General features: G+C 44.9%; 1 protein-coding gene across 5 annotated transcripts in view; it reads left to right on the top strand.

Moving 5' to 3' along the window:
• The window catches only part of Cdk12 (cyclin dependent kinase 12), a 78,985-nt gene extending 69,186 nt beyond the window's left edge, over positions 1 to 9,799 (top strand). For 3 of the 5 annotated variants that reach the window (XM_057776753.1, XM_057776752.1, XM_057776756.1), the window contains 2 exons: positions 2,458 to 6,470; positions 6,815 to 9,799. The gene's annotated coding sequence lies outside the window, so the exon portion shown is untranslated. The remainder of the gene's footprint in view (positions 1 to 2,457; positions 6,471 to 6,814) is intronic. The other 2 variants (XM_057776754.1, XM_057776755.1) reach the window with 2 other exon arrangements.
• Positions 9,800 to 10,163: the final 364 nt, after the last annotated feature.

Here is a 10,163-nt window from a genome sequence, read left to right on the forward strand (position 1 = left end):
ATGAGGGCACTCTTTCCAGGGACAGGATCAGAACACTCCTGGAGAGCCAGAGAACCTGGACCAGAAGCCAGAAAAAATAACTACCACTTGTTATTTCTTTAAAATGACCCAAAGCCTATTCACTTGGCCCTTCAGGCCTGCTGAGTAGGTGCCTGCTGAACGTAGAACTTCCAGGTACTCTCTCTTTAAGGTAGGCCATTCCTGACTCCAGCTGTCAAACCCACTGCCTCCTTGCCCCAAAGATGTTGAGTTGCAGTCCAGGAGGGTAGGAATGTTTATATTGTAGAGGGGGAAAAGTTTTTTTTTACAAATATTCAAAGAAAAGTATCTTTGATGGTGAGAAAGTATTGAGAAACTGAAAACTGAGAAAATGGGTTATCTCATCTCCCACATGACACCCTCTCCAACACAAATTTACAGAATTCGAGTCTAGTAGATCTTTGTATCTGATCAGGCAAAGCACATCCAGGACTCCAGAGAGCTCTGAGCCAAAAATATATCAGAAAACAGCATGAGGGGGACTGCTTTGGCGATGAGCCTCATGTCTACCCTATGCCGTGTCATGGCTCTGCTGGGCATGCCAAGTGACGTGGGACCTATGGGACTGAGGACTCCACAGTTTACCCTCAGATGGCCTTCCAGAATGAACAGGCTTAGGGAAATGACAGAGGTCTTCCTCCTTCCCCCATGCCTGAAGGCCCCTCCCCAGGAGGACAGCTTGATTAAACAGTCGGTGCTGCTGGAATTACTGCACAGCTGGTGCTCCCCCCAGCACCCTGAGCAGAGCAGCAGTGCAGATTAAAATCTCCAATTAGCGTTAAAGTGAAGTGAGGAGGTGCGGAGGCTGCCAAGGCAGCCAGGCCAAAACCCTGAGTTGGCACCCTCGCTTCTACCTAATTCTGAACGCCACCCTTAGTCCTTCCTAACAGTGTCTAGTGTCTGTTAGACTTGTGTCACTTGGGGCCAGAGGAGGACCTTGGGTTGGAAGCAGATACCTTGCCTGGCAAGATGCTAAGACTCCATAGGAAGGAAGAAAATGAGATCATCAATGACTGTCAAGGAGCTGCCCTATGCGCAGTCTACTAGGCAGCCAGGCCATGGTCACATGACAATGCTACTGCTGCTGTTTTTTGCTTAGAGAAAGCCAACAGGAAAGGCTTCTCTGAGTTTTTTTATCTAAGGTACTCTGGGACATGGTATTCACATGAGCATTCATCTGTGTATATATTTTATCCTATCTGACCCATCTGTTCCCACCCAAATTATGGCTCTTTCCTTCCTCTCTCCATACTTTTCCCAGCTTTCTTGTAGGCAGGGGTAGACATAGCCAAGCTCAAGAGCATCACCACGCCTTGACATCTGGGTCCCAGTCAGTTTCCCTTTATCTTCCTAGTTTGGGAAATATCTGAGGTATACCAAGATGAATCAGACCCTTCCCACCCCTGAACATCTTATCCACACCAAAGATTCCTCTGCCATTTACACTTGTGCTCCTCACCTATCAGATCCAGAAGCAGGGCAGTACAGCTAGCCATATGATTGCCCTCTGCCCCTTTAAGAGAAGTGGAGGTGGTGGGTACCCAGATGACTTAACCTACTCACACCTCCAGAAATTAGACACCAGGGCATGGTGCCACCCTCCCAGACTGGCACATGCTACCCTGGCAGAGGTTCAAGCACACCCCCTCATGTCATACTCCTACCCTATGTCTTCCTCTACTCCCTCTCTCCACATCTTTTTTTTTTTTCTCAGCTCAAAGCACAGCTGAGCCTTAAAAGGGGGGTGAGGGTGGAAAGAGCAAGCTGGGGCAGGGGGGTGTAGAGCGCCAATAGCACGTTTTCACCTGCCATTTAATTGGATGTATTTTTAATTAATGGGACCTCGGGGACCAACATGAGACAATCTGATCTCTGAATAGGGACAGGGGAGGGATTGGATAAGGGAGGAGGATTGGGCCACTGGGTGCGGTTACCAAGAACCCGGGCCCATCAATCACTGGCCACTTTGCGTTCTGGCACGGAGAACAGTGAGGTGGAGGAGGAGGGGAGGCACTGGAGAAAGGTGCCAGGATTTCCCCCCAACTGCCAGGACCTCCAAAAGAGATGGAATTGTGCTGATTGACTCAGGTCTGCAGCCTAAATTTATAGCCAAAGTAGTAGGTAAGGCTGTTTTCTTGCTCCTACAGTTGAGTATAAGATTATGAAAGGAAAGTGGAGTTAAACTTAGAAGACCCTGAAGAGAGAGAATAGGAGCTAGGGACTGTAGACCTGGGACTGTGGTCAAGAAGAGAGTTTGGGGCCCATTCTATACATTTCTATGGGAAATAAGTGCCATAGAAGTTACAGGCAAAACGGCATGCAAATGAAACCTGGTGACTTCGGGTCTGAATCTAAGAGTCTTACTGTTGTAAGAAGGGAACTTGGAGCTCAACTTGCCTGACCCCCTTCATTGTACAGATAATGGAATCCAAGACCCAGAGAGGAAGAACCAATTGAATCCTGCTCTGAAGTTGCTTTATGTTTTGGATTTGGAGAGTTCCTGGGAGCACAGGGCAAGACAAATTAGGTAGGTAAGGAGGGAAGAAAGCCAAACGAAAACTATAAGCATGATGTTCTGTCCTCCACGTGTCAAGTGACTCTTGTCACGGTCTCCTGAGTGCTGGAAGCAGGTTAGGAAGACCCAGCAGGTGCAGCTAATAAGAGATGTGATATGGGAACATCCCCCTTTGTGCAGCCTGTTCAGAGGACATTATCCATCTTTGCCTCCAACCCCTCTCTATAGGATTTTGCCTTGTTTGTGGTGGCACACGCCTTTAATCCTCCACTCAGGAGGCAGAGGCAGGCAGATCTCTGTGAGTTCAAGAGCAACCTGGTCTACAGAGCAAGTTCCAGGACAGGCTCCAAAGCTACACAGAGAAACCCTCACTTGAAAAGCTAAAGAGAGAAAAAAGAAAGGAATTCATGCAGTATTCTGGCCTTGGAGTCTTAGACCCCTTCTGGCTCTTGTAGTGTTGATTTATCCTAAAGAGAAGGACACATTTTCCAGTTGTCTATATCCCCCATTCCGTTATTTCCTTCACTGCTCATATGCTAGGGGCAGGGAAAGAAGGATGAATGGAGGTAAACAGAGGACTTTCCTACCAAGTTGCCAAAGGTGGTATTCTCAGCATTCTTTTCTTTTCTCAAAATCTTCAACATTCGTTGATCTGTGGAGGCTAAACTGGGCTGGAGGCAAGAATAGGATGCAGGGTTAGTAGGCAATACCAATAGAATTTGCCACACTCTCCAGCTCTCATTCTTAACTTCCTTCCATCCCTAGAACTGTCTTCGATAAGCTTAGTAATCTGTTTTTACACTCAGGTCTTTGAGAAAAGCAGGATCTGATCTACCTTAGACTGTCAGAGGCAGTCATGGTCTGTTACTTACAGACAGGGTGAGAGGCCCTCATATCTCCCTAGGATGATCTGATAAAAAAAAAAAAAAAAAAAAAAAAAAAAAAAAAAAAACAAAAAAAAAAACCTTCTAGACCCCTTCCTGCTTCCAAGGGCCTCAGGGCAGTCCATAGCTGGAAATTGTGACAAAGGCTGTGCCAAAGGCTGTCCTGTCAGGGAGATGAGGAAGAAGAGAATATAGGATGTCCACATTTTAGAACTGAGACCTAGGGCTGGAGAGATGGTTTAGCCATTAAAGGCTAGGCTCACGGGGGCTGAGGAGATGGGTCAATGGTCAAGAGCACTGACTCTTCTTCCAGAGGTCCCAAGTTCAATTCCCAGCAGCCACATGGTGGCTCACAACCATCTATAATGAGATCTGGTTCTTCCGGTATGCAGGCAGAACACTGCATCATAATAATATACATAAGAATCGTAATCATTTAAAAAAAAAAGAAAGGCTAGGCTCACAACCAAAAATTTAAGAACTGAGAACTATAATTCACCTGTGGAACTGGCTGCTCAATGTAGTTGAGGACATTCAAAGTGAATACTGTGTGGGGATAGGTGGCTCTTCACGGAGCTGTTGTTTCTAGTCTGCAACACAGAGCAGTGAAGATTAGCACACAACAAAGGAGGGAAGGTAACTACTTCTGTATACAAGCCTGCTACTCTCCTTTTTGCTCTTGGTAATTGGTTCACAGTGTACTGGCAGCATAGGGAAGCATTCACTCTACATTCTGGATGTTCTCTGAGGAATAGAGCTGCTCTAATTCTACCAGGTCTGCCATTTACTCTCAAGGTTGTCCTGGGGTCTTAGATCTATAGCCTTAAGTCCATGGCTAGAACCTGCTCTGAAGTCCAGAATAAACTCAGGCTCTTTGTAGAAAAATACTTAGATAGGACATACATATGGTAGCAGTATCCAGAATTCCCTGTCTTCTAGAATAAGTCAGCATTGGCCTAGCATTTAGATTTTACTCTAATGAGGCCTCTTTCTTCCTTTTCCCTTCAGTTTTCCCATGGGTTTAGAGTAGATCTGGAAATCTGAACCTCTTACCCTGCTATTATTATACAAACTGGGCGATGGTGGTGCACGCCTTTAATCCCAGCACTCAGGAGGCAGAGGCAGGCAGATCTCTGTGAGTTCAAGAGCAGCCTGGTCTACAAGAGCTAGTTCCAGGACAGGCTCCAAAGCCACAGAGAAACCCTGTCTTGAAAAACAAAAAAAGAAAGAAAAAGAAAGGAAGGAAGGAAGGAAGGAAGGAAGGAAGGAAGGAAAGAAAAGAAAAGAAAGCTATTATAACATTATAACAGATCTCCCTGTATCTTGCAGAGCCATAGACAGAAAGGAAAGCAGAGAAAGGCATTGACAGAGGTACCAGTGCTATGGTGCCAAAAAGAAACAACGGGCCAGAGATGAAGCCAGGAGGAGATGTCTGCTTCTGAAACAGCATTCTTGCCCCATCTTCTTCCTTTTACATGCCGCTGAGGTGATAGGACCAAGTGTGCCAGCTCCCCTGGCTGGTGCGCCTGTTCCACTGTTCAGGCAGCCAGGACTCTGCCCTGCACAGAGCACATACTAGGATCTCACACTCTGTTGCTCACTCATCTCTGTCTGTGTTGCAGATTCCTAAGGATGAAATAGAGGTTGTAGCCCTGTGGTAGAACATTGGTGTACACTGGGGCTCACTGGATACATACTTGTCTGTCTGTAGGAGGGGGTGGAAGAAGCTGCTGCAGCTCAGCAGAGCTTGAGGTTCTGGTGACTCACAGTAATGGGGGTGGTTCATGAAAACAACAGAGGGGAAGGGGGATCAAGTCTGCTAGAGTTTTCTTTTGCCCCAGTCCTGCCCACTCTGAGCTCTATAGATGAAAAATCTCTCATTGAGATTAGGAGATGTTCCAGCTATGAAAGAAAGGGAGAGATGAGAAACAAGTAAGCAGGAGATACTGAATTTTCCTAGTGAAGAAAGACTGAGGCATCACCTGCTATCTCCACAGGCTACATGGAGAATATTTGACACCCGTTGTGTCAGGGCAGCCCAGAAATCCTGGGTTCCTTCCTAAAGAGAGGTTTTCCTGGCAAACAGCTATTACTATTGTTCCTCAGTAGCCTGCCTAGGCCTTTGTATATCCAGCTAACATAAAACTTGGGGCAAGGGGGGTGTTGTTTATTTGTTATTGAGACAGTCTGATTATGGAGCTGGCCCAAGCCGGCCTCCAAAGTCTCCCAATGTGCTGTAACTATAAGCATGTACTACCATGCCTAATGCCAGAAATTTCTTTTTAAAGATTATTTTATGTGCATGGGTGTTTTGCCTGCATGTATGTCTGTATGTGAAATGTGTGTCTGGTGACTGTGCGGTGGCCAGAAGCGAGCAGCAGATTTTCTGGAACTGGAGTTACAGATGGTTGTGAGATGCCATGTGGGTGCTGGGAACTGAACCTGCATCTCTGCAAGAGCAGCAAATGCTCTTAACCACTCTGCCATCTCTTCAGCCACAATTTCTTAATAGAAAAACAAAAACAAAGCAAATACTACTACAAGGCCAGACCCAAGAAGGATTGCCACCTGTGCTTAGTGCTCTCCTCACTAGAATCAGACAGGCACCTTGGACCAGAGAAGCATCTAGAGACACTTAGACTGCTGAACAGGGTATTGATACAGGCTGGGAAGTGACTGCAGCCACCGATGTTCAGAAGTGCTGGCGTTGTTCTCCCTCACTGGTCAGATATGCATCTCCATTCTCTCTCAGTCCGTGACTGGAATTGACAAAAAGAACAACAGAGATTTTGGATACTGGTATATCTAGGTACATGATAATAAACACCCTGACCTCTGGCCTCATAGAAGAGAGGCTTGGGCGGGTATTCTGTGATAGATTATGAGTTCTTGTTTGTCTTTTTCTGTTCCTTTTATTGTTGGAAGCTCTACTTTCTAACTAGAATGAGGGTGCTCTTCCCATCTACTGGTGATCCAGAAATGACTTTGGTTGGACAAGGACGGATTAACTATTCTTCACGCAGGAAGATGAGGTCAGTTTTCCTCTTCCTCCTTCCTGGCAGTGTAAGGAGCGCTGGGACCCATTACTATAGCTTAATTCTGACCTAAGCTATCGTATCATCTGGCCCTGGATATAAAGCTTGTACTATGAGGGGAGCCTAGATATACAGTGAGGTATGGGCAGGAGTGGGGGACTTTAGCCCCAGGAAAGATACCACATTCTCCTTGATCCTCCTTCCCAAACCCCTTTCTTTACTCCCTTTCACCTCCCACTGGCCAGCTCAGTTCTTGGCCACCTGATTACCTCCAGTCTGACCAGATATGGTAAGTAGTTATCCCTCCTTACACACACCTCCTCCCACTTCTTTCTTCACAGCTGAGAGATAGCTGAATTTGAATTGTTTCTACCACTGAATATCACAGGATATGAATTATATTCCCAGCCTCTGCTGCCCAGCTTGACTCCACTACTGCCTTTGGATTGGGAAGCTCTCATCAGCCCCTGCAAGTATACCCAGGCCTGAACTGCCATGTTTGTGGCATCAAGACCCTGCTCTGGAGTAGAGGGCGGCTTTAGAGGTGCAACTGGGGCCTTGGCCCTAAATGTGTGTATGCCTGTGCATTGGGCACACTGGTTTATTAGTGTTATTTCAGCATTGTGATGCAGAGAGAGTAAGTGTAACAGCTGCTCCTTGCTTGCAGTGTTTATTGTTACCTAGAGACAACCTCCTGGCTTTTTCCCAGATTCCCCCCAAGCCCAGCCCCCTCCCTGCCCTGCCAACAATCCTGTTCTCTCCACACTGATGGGAAATTTATAGCTTGCCTATATCATACCATTAACTCTCTCCTGTCCATAGGGTATATGGGTCAAGGGAAACCAAAGTGGAGATTGGCATGCTTTGGACCCAGAGTGAAATAATGTATAAAGAACAGAGGGAGGAAGGAGAATTATCCTTCCATTCTATGTCCAATTTTAGGCCCCAGTTCTGCAATCCAAGTAGGTCTGACACTGCTTAGTTTCTGAGATCAGATGAGATCAGTCACATTTGCGGTGGTAGAGCCATAACCCAGTTGATCTCCTGGCTCTTGTATGAGAAGAAAAGAAGAAAGAGTTTTGGATCTGGTCTTGACATCTTCCTGCCAAAATTATTCTCTTCCCTGACCATCTCTTTAGTCCTTTATTGGGTTGTCTAAATGTGAGCAAATACAGCAAGGTAGTTTTGGAATGGAAGGGGAATCCAGAGTGGCAGAATCCATAGCACCGCCTTCTTGTCTGAGCAAGGTAACTGGATGTCACATGGAGGCAGGAGGTTCTAGTTTGAGAAATGCTGGCTAGACCACCACAATGGAATTGATGTCAGACATGAAGCCTGCTGTGGAGCCTGTTGGGAAAACATTTACCTGCTAAGGTCTTAAGAGACTTCAGGCATTCTTCCAGCTGGCTTTCTTGATTTGGTTGGAGTTCTCTTCTTCTGCTTGTCTTTCATGGTCCATTTTCTTGAATTGCTTCTAATTTGATACCTTCGGGTAGATCCAAGTGACTGAGGAGAGAGAAGTGCCCTATTCATAATCTCAGCAGAGACAGACAGAACCCCTGCCATCTACTTAGTACTTTTCATGGGGGAGAGCCATGTACCTATTCACCATTCACATGGAAGCAGAAGAGAGAGAAAATGATTTTAATGAAAAAAAACTTACTCGTGGAATGAAGTAGTTCTCTTCATAAACTGTCCTGCCTATAATGAATTTGTCTGTGCCTACCCAAGGAACATTGAGTAACATGATTCTTTTTCCAGATCTCCTTCACATAGATAGCCTCAGCACAGTTTCCTCACAGTGCAATACTCTTTGAGACTTTGAAATGTTGTTTTTAGGGTGGTTAGATTGCATTGTAGAGGCATTCCTGGGTTCTGGTACCAGCCATACTTCCCTAGTTTGAAATGCAAACAGCAGTAATCCCTTGAGAAGCCCACCTCCACATTCTTGGGTATGTCTTACATTTTTGTTCAAGTGCCTTTCTTTCTTTAACTGCAGTGATTAAAATCTCTTAATTCCATTGTTTCAGAACATTTTAAAAAATAAATGCAAATAAACTATTTTTCAAGATTGTGACAATTTCATCATAGTGTATAAAGCCTAATCCTCAAAAGGTCTCAGTCAGCAGTATTTGATACATTCAATTATTATTGGTTTTTGTCTGTTTTATTTTTATGTGTACGGGTGTTCTGCTTGTTTGTCTGTGAACCATGTCTCTACCTGGTACCCACAGACATAAGAAGCTGTCATCAGATCTCCTGGAACTGGAGATACAGATTTGTTATAAGCTACCATGTGGATGCTAGGAGTCATCCCAGGTCCATTTCAAGAGTGATAAGTGCTCCTAATCCTGAGCCATCTCTCCAGCCCCAAATTCTACTGTCTTTATGAACTTGCAGACCTGCCATTGCTTTAAAGATTGCATGATTGCCTGTAGATTATTTCTATGTGTTTGTGTGTACATACAACCTTGGGAGATTGTCCAGACATTTCTTCATGATATGAAGGAAAGGTAGAAGTCCCCCTGTAGAGGAAGTAACCACAATCCCTCTTTTCAGTTTTCCTAATTTCTGTCCCTCTATAGCCAAGAGAAAAGCCACTGTTTCCAGACTATATCTAAGCTTCATTCAGGATAGATCTGAGAGCAGTAGCCAATAAGAAGTATAGCAACTAGCACTTATCAGGTATTTCAGTTTGTTAAATGTATTTATATACATTATCCTACTGTCTATCCACCAGGCATTTTACTGTGTGTATTTTGTATATATATGTTTAAAGTCTATTGTATTACCTAGACTTACTGAAATATAGGGCTCACTTCCTATTGTTTGTTTTAAAGATTTACTTTGATTTATGTGTATGAGTGTTTTCTTTCATGTCTGATGTCCACAGAGGCCAGAAGAAGGTGTTGGATCACCTGGAACTCAAGTTACAGATGAGTTTGAGCTGCCATGTGGGTGCTGGGAAGCAAACCTGGGTCCTCTGCAAGAGCAAGTGCTTTTGCCAGATTTGGTGACCCACACATTTAATATCAGCATTTGAGAGGCAGAGGCAGGTGGATCTCTGTGAATTTGAGGAGAGCCTACAAAGCAAATGTCAGGAGAGCCAGGGCTACAAAGAGAAACCTTGTCTAGAAAAACAAAATAATAAGAAACAAGTGCTTATGATTGTTTTGACACAGGATTTCTCCGTATAGCCCTAGCTGTTCTGGAACTAGCTCTAGACCAGACTGGCCTCAAACACAGATATCCACCTGCCTCTGCCTCCTGAGTAGGATTAAAGTCATGCCTAAGTTTAATTAATTAAAGCTTTCAGACTGAAGAGATGACTAAATGGTTAAGAGTACTTATTACCAAAATAATTTTATCTTGTGTATATGAATGTTTTAACTGCATGTATGTGTATGTATGTGACTCAGCCTTCAGGTATATGTAGAAGGTGTGGCAAAAGCCGACATTGGACCAGTGCATGCAGATCAACAACAGACAGACAAGCCTGATACCATTGGGAAACTCCTTGAGGGGCCTCTCGCAGGCCCCCAAGCCAAAAGTGGCCCAGTCATTCTCAGTACCTGTGGAGGACATGTCTCACCAGGAAAATTAAATCCAGAGCCTTCTGTAAAGGACCATACTGTTTTAATGATGGCATAAACATGGAGGATTAATAAAGAAACTGCTTTGTACCTGTTG

The sequence above is a fragment of the Chionomys nivalis genome, chromosome 7 (assembly GCF_950005125.1).
Source record: "Chionomys nivalis chromosome 7, mChiNiv1.1, whole genome shotgun sequence".
NCBI classification, from domain to species: domain Eukaryota; kingdom Metazoa; phylum Chordata; class Mammalia; order Rodentia; family Cricetidae; genus Chionomys; species Chionomys nivalis.